We start from the raw sequence: 11,374 nt of genomic DNA, 5'->3' as shown, positions 1-11,374 counted from the left end.
ACTCAAAGGATGAAAACATCAGGAAATGAAGACTCCAGCCAGCCACAGAACCATGAGTGTGCATAACCATGCAGAAATCTCTTAATTCTGAATGACACTTCTATCACAAAAAACCGCATGTGTTTTTATAGCATCATGTACACTAGACAGCGTGGGGAAAATGGAACAGACAGCTATTAAAAGCATCCTTGGAACCATCATAAATACCCATTTTCATTTTTAGCTTAAAATTTCTCTAGCTGCACTATCAAGAGGTGATTTATCATCTTTCATTTTTCACATTATCTGTAAATAGGTTATTCCCAGTAGCATTGCTGTAAGAAACATTTGTCACAGCTGTAAGGGGAGTGAGCCTGGCTAATTTCTGGATTCAGAAACCAAGACGAATAGCCTTTCTTCCCCTGCAAACAGCTCTGAACATCAGTCAAACCCTTTCCTCTGAAGTTAAATAGTATTTTCAAATCTTACAAGTACCTTCAACCTCATTTTTCTCTTCACATTCTGATACTTAGAATGATCTGTGCCACTACATTTGCTACTAATTATGATGTAAGCCTGTAGAAAAGAAACTTTGTTAAACAAGGATGGGAAAATATGGAAGTATGTGGAAAAAAATACTAGAACACAGAAGGCCATTGTTAGAATATCAAAAAATTACCATTTTCTAATAGTAAATGTTTGTGCACTACCAGTTTAACTTCATTAACCCCTCTTCTCCCTTCTAGCTGATTAACCTTCCAGTGTGCAAGAGATGTATTCTGGCCTACCTGGACTACAAACTTGTTCTAAAACAGCGTCTGTCCCAAATGTCACTGAGTCCCTGCTCAGCTGAAGACACCTATTTGTAGCACTCTGCACCACACAGTGATGAAATAACACATGTAAGGAATGAACACAATATTAGGACATCAGGAAGAGACCTTACTACTGGTAAGAACCCTGCTCAGCAGTGTTTAAAAAAAAAAAAAAAAAAAAAAAAGCTGAGAAATACTCAGTGATTTGATAATCCACTGAGTGTCAAACCTTCATTCAACACTGAAAATCTGAAAACTGGATAGAAAGAAGTGATTAAAATGATCCTTTTTAAGGCTCAACCTACTGCTAATTGGTCACAACCATCGTGCAGAACTTCATTTGTGACACCAGTAGAACAGAAATTATAATGCTACTTTAATAACCTGAAAGAACTTTGCTACTAAAAGACTGAAGCATTTCTTTAATATTAAACAGTACATTTACTCTGCAAATGATGGGCCAGTATTTCACTGGAATGCACAGTTTTAGCCAGCCAAGACTTTTCCTTATTAAAAAAGAACAGAAATCACTGTGAGCTGAATCCCACAGTCCTTTCCCCTACAAAGCTCTCTTTGAGGTCAATAGAAAATTTGGCTATTAAATAATGTTGAACTATGACCCCTGGAATAACACAGCACAAATCATATTCAGTCTTGAAAATAACCACCCATCCTAGGTCTGGAGAGATTTCAAAACAGGAGAAACAGGACATCCTTTTTTTATTATTCTTTACTAAAATTCACAAAACCAGAAAGGTTACAACTTAGTCTGGCAAACCATTTGAGCCTCCCCATTCACTGGCCTTTATTGTTTACTGCACACTTATTTCTTCTTTTAGGATATACAAGACATAAAGACCATTAATTTAATCTCTTGAGAGTGAAGCAGCATTTATCATTAGACACATCGAGCACAATAAGGAATATTGTCAATAAGCTTAATGTGCTTTTTCAAACTGCAGCAGCTGTGGGTGATGATGAACAAGGAGAGAATGTAAACCAAACACCTTCCTTTTATTCTGTGTTGGACATTTTAGGCGAGCAATGTCTAAAACCAGAGTGACAAAAGCTCCATGAAAAAAAAATTGATATAGGTGTAATATTCTGACAAATCTAGTCTAGTGGTCAGTATTCACAAAAACATTTCATTCTACCAATTGCAAGTTAAAAAATATTACTTTTAGAACTCCTGTCATGCTTCCCAACTATTTTTGTCTACCAGTTTTCTATATCTATTCAAATAGAAGACTCAAAAGTCTTACACAGCTACAACTCCACTTAACCACAACAATCATTGTGTGTAGATCATTGTTTGGAAACATTAAACTTACTTCAGATCAAACAGCTACACTATTTCACATTCAACTTGTCTTTGGTCTTCTTTTTTTCTCAAAATATATTTTCATTTTAAGTCAGTCCTTCACTTTGATAACTTTGAAAATCTTTCCCATGGTCTCAAACTACTTTCATTCTGCTCAAAATAATAACTTTTACTTAACATATGATAGAGCAATTTAACAACTCACTCTCTTCTAACAGTTTGTTATAGGTGATTAATCTTAGTCCTATTAGGTCTGAAGAGTCCCTGAGCTCATCAGTGGATCCTTTCTAGACTCCTAACCAGGGGAATACATGAAATAAATGCTTGAAATAAGATAAAGATTGACCAGAATATTTTATGCTTCAATCAGATCTGAGTAGTTCACTTTCAGTTTAGCAAAAGATCAAGTACAGAAAATATCAGAGCAGTCTCCTGTCCTGGCTGGAGATCTGTTGTAACCCAACAGACCAGGACTGGCAGGGCCGGAGGGAAATGCCATCCATGTTTCAGTAAAATAACACACAGCTTGTGCCCGTGTGCTTTGTTCCATCAGTCTCCAGTCCTGGAGCTGGGGTTTCATTGAGACCCCCTTTGCCTTCCCAGAGGGAGAGGGTTTTTATTATCCTTTCACACCTCAGCATGAAGCTGTTATTATACACCACAGATGTAAAAAAAAAATCCTATTCTCTTTCAGATAAGATGGTTCACCAAGGGTGAAATAGGTCTTTGCCTCCTTCTTTCTTTCACAAATGCATTTTTTCCGAAAAAATCACAGCCCTCACATTACAGTTTGCTCTTTGAAAACACAAGAGACTCGGCTTCAGTGCTGCTCCCTCAGCAGGTGAATGTACCCTGGCAGCCTTTCTTCAAATCCCTTCATTTGGTCCTGGCAGAGTCAGATCCAGTCTCATTAAGGGCACTCCAGGGGCTCCCAGCCCTGCCTGGAAGGGACACCCAGGGCACGGCTCCTGCTGATGTTCCCACAGTCAGGACCTCACAAACAGAGGGAACACTTCACCACAAGCACTGACAAGGATTCAAAAGCAACTTGGGGTTCTTTTCAGGTATATGACTTTACTTCTTCCTGCTCTGTGGCCATTTGAGACCTTGAGAAAAATACTCTGAAAAAACTAAACTTTAGACTATAAGCTTAAATATCAACTTTAACACTTGCACTGATTGTAATTCATTAGAGTACATTAGGAGTAATTCAAGGGGTAAATTACTGCATGAAAAATACAAGGAAGACACAACTGATGTCATCTGACTTGAGCTGACGAAGCAAGGAGCTATGATGCTTTTAAGAATGACAATTAAATGAGAATAGTGAGAATAACATTGTCTCTGGAATAAAACAATATGTAAATTTAGATATATTCTACTTTTTCTTGCCTCTGTCAGCATTTTGATCTGGTATTTTCAAGACACTGAAGACAAAAAGTGATCTTTTTTGGAGGGGAATCCAAAAAATGTAGACTTGTATTTTAAATTGAATAACCCATGATAACATGGGTGTATGTATATGAAATTAGGGTGACTCAAGACCCCAACTCCTTCCCAAGAGAGCAGGAAAAGCCTCGAAGTGTAGTGTGCATATTTTTCAATTAGCTGTAAATCAGGATAGAATTTAAGATACTGCCCAAGTTATTTCCTTAAACAAGGCCACCCTTAAGTCAAAATGTACCTGCTCTGGTAGTTTGGGTGGCATTATATGACTGTGAGCCGTGTGGCTCTGTCCTGAATGCAGTCCTGAACTCCCACCTGTACAGGTGTGTCCCTTTACACTGTCTGACAGTGAAATGCTTGTTTTAGCAATCTGCATGGTTGCACCAGGCTGTAGTATGGAAGGGCTCCCAATTTCATCCTCAATAGGGGAGATTTGTTTTTCTTGGAAAAAACTTTTGATTATATAGAACCATCCTGAGGTCTGACATCAGCTGAAAGGTTTAAAGGCAAGATTGAGGTTTAACAGGAGGTTTGTAGCCCAGTTTTACCTTTTCAGCAATAAAATTTTAACTGTGCTATACAATCATCAAACTGGTTCCATTATTGCCACCCAGTATGAGCACATTAACAGCAGAGAGAGAGCAAGACATTCAATATGAAATACACAAGTCAGATAATAAACAAATGGGGTCTTCCCTTCTCTGCTTCACCTCTTTCCTCTCCCCAGCACACGCTCCAGACTTCACTTTTCCACGAGGACACTCACCAGACAAAGCTTTGGAGATACCAGTGGCACACACGTGGTTCCACATGCACTCATGGGGCGAGGTGGAGCCAGAGGATGGTGCTGATGGCCCGTGGGTGCCAAGCCCTCCAGTGCTGCCCCATGGAGCAGGATTCCTGCCCTGGCAGATCAGAGCTGCCTTCAGATCCTTCAGGCACCCCTGGGATACCAAGGACTTCAAACACCTTCAGCAACAAGTGCCCAGTTACACCAGGAATAAGCCTGTACCCTTCTTTACATTTTTCAAGATAAATACAACTAAAATCTTATTATAGAATGTTAAACACAAACACTTGAAAACTCGTGCTACTCATATTATGCAAAAACATTAGCTCAGTCATCCTGAGTATAAATGAGTGTTTCAAATATTTTTATGGTGCAGAATGCACTCCACTGCCATGGTAATTTATGCATTTGTTGACTCTTATTTTAAATGTTGAGCCATAACACTGCAGCTCCATGCTTGCCATCATTTCCTACTCCTCCTTCAGCCACTCCTATAAAGAATTTTATTGACTATATCAGCAAGAAATAATCTCCATTCTAATAACCACTTCTACATTTAAGAGTGGGTATCTTATATCTCAGCTCCTACTAATTTTGTTCCCTGTGCATGTATATTAGAGCCTCCTGTACTCCACCAGGCAAGGAAGGGTGCAGGACAGCCACCCAAGGGACTGTACAGAACTGCCACAGAACCAACAGGAGTGTGTGCAGAGCAAAAGTAGCTGCAAGATTCTCTAGGCTGTTCTAAGGGTGACACTCATGCTATGCATGGAAGGGCCAAAAAACTTCAGAGAGCTTGGGGAAGGCATCTGTGCCATGGGTAATCTGCAACTCACAAATATTCAGAAGTAATTGAGCACCACATCAAAAAATGATCATCCCTCTTGCCCCTAAAAAGGAGAGGGTTAGATCATGAATCTTCCAGCTATACTCAATAGAAGCCAGCTCAGCAAACAGGGTGTGCTTCAGGCATTGCTACATTTATATTAACTGTAATTAAATGTTACATTTACGAAAACTCAGGAGGTAACCTCACAGCCAAAGAAAGCATCTCAGTGCTGCATACAGTCTGTTAGACTTCAGTCTTCATAATGTTTGCTTACACATCTAATTAAACAAAAAAATAAACTCTATTGAAGTCAAAGATTTGATATGGATTAGTTCAAAGAACTAAACTTACTCCAAATTCAAGGGGGGAACTTAAGTGCATTCAACATGCAGGAGTTTTAAATGCTGTCAAGAATGATTTAGGTGTTCAGGAACCTCATTTCAGAAACCTATTTGTCTCCTGACACCTAAGCAAGCTAAGCTGCTTTTGGAAATAGAACTGTGTCAGCCTGACAGTTTTGACAATGCTACTTCTCTGACTTCCTCCAGCATCTCATTCCTCCTTGTCCTTTCAGAAACTTCACATCATTAAAACCCAAAGACAACAGAGACTCCAGGAATTTTGTGATAATATATTCACAAAATGGTACAACAGTGTGTGAAACCAACTAACTACCGCAGAATTGTCAGGCAAGTAGCCTATAAATCATGCAGACAATTTGCTGCAGCTGTTCAACAGACATGAAAAGGAATTCATTGCTTAAAGAATAGTTAGCAGAGTCTTACAGGACTGTTAAGAGTAAAGGCATTACTTTTCCTGCCAGATTCTGTTTCATGTTTTTTTTAGAATAAAAGTTAAATTATTTTAGACTGAAATAATTAATCTCAGTTCTTATCAAAATACTCAGAAAATGAAAAGGTTTGTTGGCAGGATCATAGACACATCTGAATATTCCTGCCACCTTCAGCAACCAAACACCCTCAGAACATGGAGTGTTCCTCCAAAGGAAGCTCCTCATTCTTTTCACTGCTAAATATTATTTGTAAATCACTTCTGAAGTAGCCTCCTTGTGTAAATTTACACCACACAAAGCTCTTACGTACGGGATACTGTTTGCTTCCTAAAGACAACAGGTCAAACTTTAAAATTCCACTTTTTCTGGGTAATTCCTGGAAACTTTCTCAGCCAAAACCATCCAGGAATTCCAAATAATGAGCTCAAATAAGATTCATGGGCATGAGAAGGGTGCACAGGAAAGCCTGGTTGTCCCTGCCATTGTACATCACTCTTCTGAGGATGGAGCAGGAAGGCAGTGCACACCCAAAATCCAAACAGCCATCAGGAAACATCCCTTTGCTGACAACCCAATAAACAAGCTTTCACTTCTCACATTTCATTGAAATATTAAGATCAAGTTTACTCCCCAAAAACTTAATGAAAAGAAACATTTTTGTTGCTCTAAATGATAAAACTTGGTTGCTTTTCCCCCTCAAAAGATTCTTGCATTATCATCTACCATATAAAAACACTCACTGATGGAAATATAATGAACTAACTGCTGTCAGGATCCAGTTTTAGTGAAGAAAGCAAGATGGGATAGGTATAATTAAACAAAAAAACACACTACAATAGAAGTGTGTAGAAGGGACTGCATTTGGTGACCTCTAGCTTCTTTATAAGAAAACCCAATAAGGTACTACATGAGTTAATTAAAAGTACACTGTCCAGAGCGAACAAAACCCAAGAACAATGCTACAGGCTATTAAATTAAATGATCATTCTGAACTGTAATTGCTTTATAGACCACTGAATTCCTCCAGTGGGGAGAAAAGATTTACTAATGATATCAAACAGCTCCTATGATAAAAGTTTAATTTTTAAAAGATTCTATCTCTGAAGGCAAAGTCTGTTTATGTGTTTATGTTGCTTCTATTTTTTCCCTAAATTATTAAGAGCAGCCATCACCAACCCTACCCTCACTTTAACCCCCTTGAAATATTTTATGCACTCTTAAACACCTTAATGTGATGTAGCTCTCTGTGGTCTCAATTTAGGAAAGCAGGTAGCTGTATCTTAAGTGCCACAGGGACAAATCCTCAGCTGATATATATCACATTTATGGAGCTTCAGCATCCACCTCAATAGAACTTAAATGCTTTCTCAGTACATTGCTGAACCAGGTTATTAAAAAGAAATAACAAAAAAAAACCCTGTTCCTGAAACTGTCACGAAGTATTGACAACACAGAAATTAATACTTGTATGTGGAATTTCATTATCATGATTCTTATGCAATATGAACATTCTGTAGTGTATGTAAGTGTTACGGTACAGCAGCAAAATTTTTCAGTCAAGGTAATGCAGAGCTTCCTAAAAGATCATTAAAGGTCCTTGTGGTTAGGCAGTCATTTAGTCAGTGATCTCATTTTGTAGACAAAGCCATTAGGACAACATAAAACTGGTTTCAGGAAAGCACATTAGTTAATTATAAAGCAATCTAAAACAAACCAAAAGGAGAATATTTGATTTATTCTAAACGTTTATAGATGTTATAATACTGTGGTTCTATAACTTGGTATCTCATCTGGGGGAAATGACAAGATTTTATAGGAATAGTAATAGGGGGGTTTAGACTTCTTTCTTTCAAGCAATTTTCTAATAATTCACTTCCAGCTTCTCCTGACAAGAACTGGTCCGAGTTTTATGCCTGATTTTGCACATGCCGATATCAACAACCTTCATTAGGTGCAATAGGAAGGTCACAACAATTTGTGAACAACAAGAAATAACAGTTTTACAGCAGCTTTCACCAGCTGGTCTGCACAAAGTGCTCACACGAGTCAAGGGTGCAAAGCCCAGTTCAAACCTTTCTTGAAAACACACCAACACTACCACCTTCCCAGCTGCCTGCACTGTTTCTTTCTGCTGTTTATCCACCTTGTTTGCTTTTCTTGCATTCCCACCACACCTTTTAGGCAGCATTAGCACTCATTCTGTGTTTTTCAGCTGCATGTAAAAGTGGGGCTCAACCTGTTTGCAATCAGTGTAAATGTTAAATAAATCTTAAATCTGTTCATACTGCAACACAAACTGGATCTGTCTCATTCACAACACGAACATAAGGACCTTTTCAGAAGAAAATCTCTTTAGATTTTGCATTTAAATTGACCCTACCACAGTGGGGTCCCGGGATAAAATTGGGGCTCCCATGCTCAGGTTTAAAAATGGATAATCAATTCCACTGGCTTCTGTCACTGTTCTGGAATTGCTCCTTGGATCCTGCTTTAATGTGTGCAGATACCAGCTCCAGTGACACACAATTGCTGATTGCATCTTAAGCTGTTAAATCTCACCAGACTGCAATAGCTATTTATTTCTTGTCGCTGCATTTCCTGTGCAACTTGAGGCCTTCCCTTATTCACAGGCATTCATTATACTCATCAAAAAGTTTATTCCTATCTCAGACAAGACCAAGCATATCTAAAGAGATATCGTAGGCTCCACAGTAGATTCATTACAAGTGAGGTTTGACATATTCATTCCTAGTGCTTCATGTATTGCTAGTGGATAGCTTATAGCTTCTTTCTCTAATGTGCCGTTTCTGCAGGCAAACAAATTTCTGCCTGAGGCACTTGAGTAAACTAGAAGCAGCTCCAGCATGCCCCCACTCTGCAACTGCCATGAAATCTTTCATAACATCTTTCTCAAAGTCTTTTTTGTAGCAAGAATTATCAATTCTTCCTTGGCTTTATCCATTGCTTCCCAAAAATAAGTGCCCCAGATCTAGGATATATTATGCAGATTCTGCCAAAGACATCCAAGGTCAACAGAGATTTTTGTTGGTTGGTTTGGGCTTTTTTGGTTTCAGTTTTTTGGGGGGGTTGTTGGTTTTTGTCACTGTTTGGGGTTGGGGGGGTGTTTGGAGGTTTTTTTGTGGTAGTGGGGTTTTGCTGGGGGGGTTTTTTATGCTTTTCATATTATGCAGATTCTGCCAAAGACATCCAAGGTCAACAGAGATTTTTGTTGGTTGGTTTGGGCTTTTTTGGTTTCAGTTTTTTGGGGGGGTTGTTGGTTTTTGTCACTGTTTGGGGTTGGGGGGGTGTTTGGAGGTTTTTTTGTGGTAGTGGTGTTTTGCTGGGGGCTTTTTTAATGCTTTAAATTTTATAACTAATTGGGGAACATGGGAAACTTGAGGCTTTGAACTAAACTAAGTAATTGTGACTGTAGCTGCTCCTATTACTTGAGGCTCCCAATAGCACAGCTCTTCACTGTTGTCTACTGCAGCAATCTCAGTGGTTTTAGCGTACAGGAAACAATCTACAAACCTATTTAGCTGTGTGCTTGGTGGTCCTGCTTTTATCACAGGAAGATAATTTTCCCAAATTAATTATAGCAGAGAAGATTCCCACAGCTTGTTACTATAGCAATGGCTGCAGAGGAGCTGATACTCTGTGGGAGCAGCGCTAACCCTCCCATGGCAGGGCTTGGCTCCCAGTTCAGGTTCTTCGTGTGGAGGTCTCTGCTCCAAGCAGCCCAATATTCCTGAGCAGTGACATCTTTCCACACTCCCTTTCTGCATTCCCCCCAGGGCTGGAAATAGTCCTTTGGCACAGAGGTCTGAGGCAAGGGGAAGCTGCATTATCTTGCTTCATCCCACAGTGCAATTCTTGGGAAACCTGCAATTAGCAGCTACCTTAGGAAACTAAGTTTGGGTCTGGGTTGGTTTTTCTTCCCTTTCTGCCCTCCACAGATGGGCACACTTGACTTTTATTTAGACAGAAACCAAAGCAACGTGTCACAGGGAAGGTGGGCAACTGCAAAAATAGGCTGAATGAAAGGTACAAATATAAGGAAAAAAAGAGAGAGGAAGGAAGGGAAACTAAGGGCAAAGTTTTCTCCTCACTTACTAGATCAGAACATACTTATCCAAACAAAGTCTTTTCATCCAAATTACTTACAAATACATTCTGAATCCCTGTCAGTGTTCTCATATTTTGGCTCAATATTTTTATGCTGTGGATGAATAAATGTACTTAATGCCACTAGACCTGTCAAGAGGAAATGCACTCCTTGATTTCAAACAGCAGAAAAGGTGCAAAATGTGAAGCCAGTACTGTACAGCCTGGAATAGCTTGGCCACTGGAAAGTATCTTTTTAAACCCATCAGCTTTTTGTACCTGATATGCTATGGACACATTCGTACCACTGCACAATGAAGATTCTGACTTCTTCCAAGGCTTTCCACAGTCTTTACAACATTTCAGTTTAGCTTTTTGATCAAGTTTCAGAAAACAGTGACAACAAATCTAAGTTCCACATGTCCCCCACTCCTCCTGGCTCAGGAAGAGTTCCTGATTGCATGGTGTAAGCATTTTGGGCTCAGAACTAGCTTTATTGGCCACTCTGTATTTGTATGAGCAATACATACCAGCACTTCCCTACTTTTCCACAGCAGAGAATGTTCACATTCCTTCCCAGATGCTCAAAGCATATTTGAACTGACTTTCCTTCCTCTGGAATTTCTAAGAGGTGCAAATATATTATTATGGCCAGCCACTGCCTGTCATTGATCAGCCCTGATTTTGCAGGTGTGAAGCAAACTTGGCACAAGTTAGTAACTCTGCAAGGGGCAAAAGGTCACACTTTCAATTATAATCCTCATTATTTACTACGATTAAGTGAATTTGTTAACACCAAAGCTCAAGTTGTTTAACATAACTAATTAAGCAAGTAACAGACTGTTCCATCCATTAGCATTGCACTGCTTCTGGAGGCTTCCGGAGTTTTAATTTTTTGTTAACTGTTTCTGTAGGAGACTGTCAGCAATTAAAAGCAAAGCAGGGGAACTAAAGTCTGGCACCATCCAAAACATCTGTCATAGGTGAAAACTCAGTACAGGATGTGAATGTCTAGCCCAAATCAAGGCAGTATTTTTCTTTTCCACAAACAACAAAACACAAATCAATCATGATATGATGACAGAACATAAATCATTGCTTGGACATGGTCACTATGTTCTTCTAAGAGACAGGAAGGAGAACAAAATGTTTTGTACAGAGGAAGTAAAATGCAATCCCTGCTGTCCTCTCCTGTTGTTCTTGTGGCATGTGAATACCTTGGTTCACAGCCCCAAAAGATGTTTGATTCCCTATGACTTCAAATAGACATACAGTATTGCACAAAGGAGAAAAGACC

The sequence above is a fragment of the Corvus brachyrhynchos genome, unplaced genomic scaffold, assembly GCF_000691975.1.
Source record: "Corvus brachyrhynchos isolate BGI_N302 unplaced genomic scaffold, ASM69197v1 scaffold26, whole genome shotgun sequence".
Lineage (NCBI taxonomy): Eukaryota > Metazoa > Chordata > Aves > Passeriformes > Corvidae > Corvus > Corvus brachyrhynchos.
The sequence above is the reverse complement of the archived record's forward strand: the minus strand, read 5'-3'. Positions refer to the sequence as shown.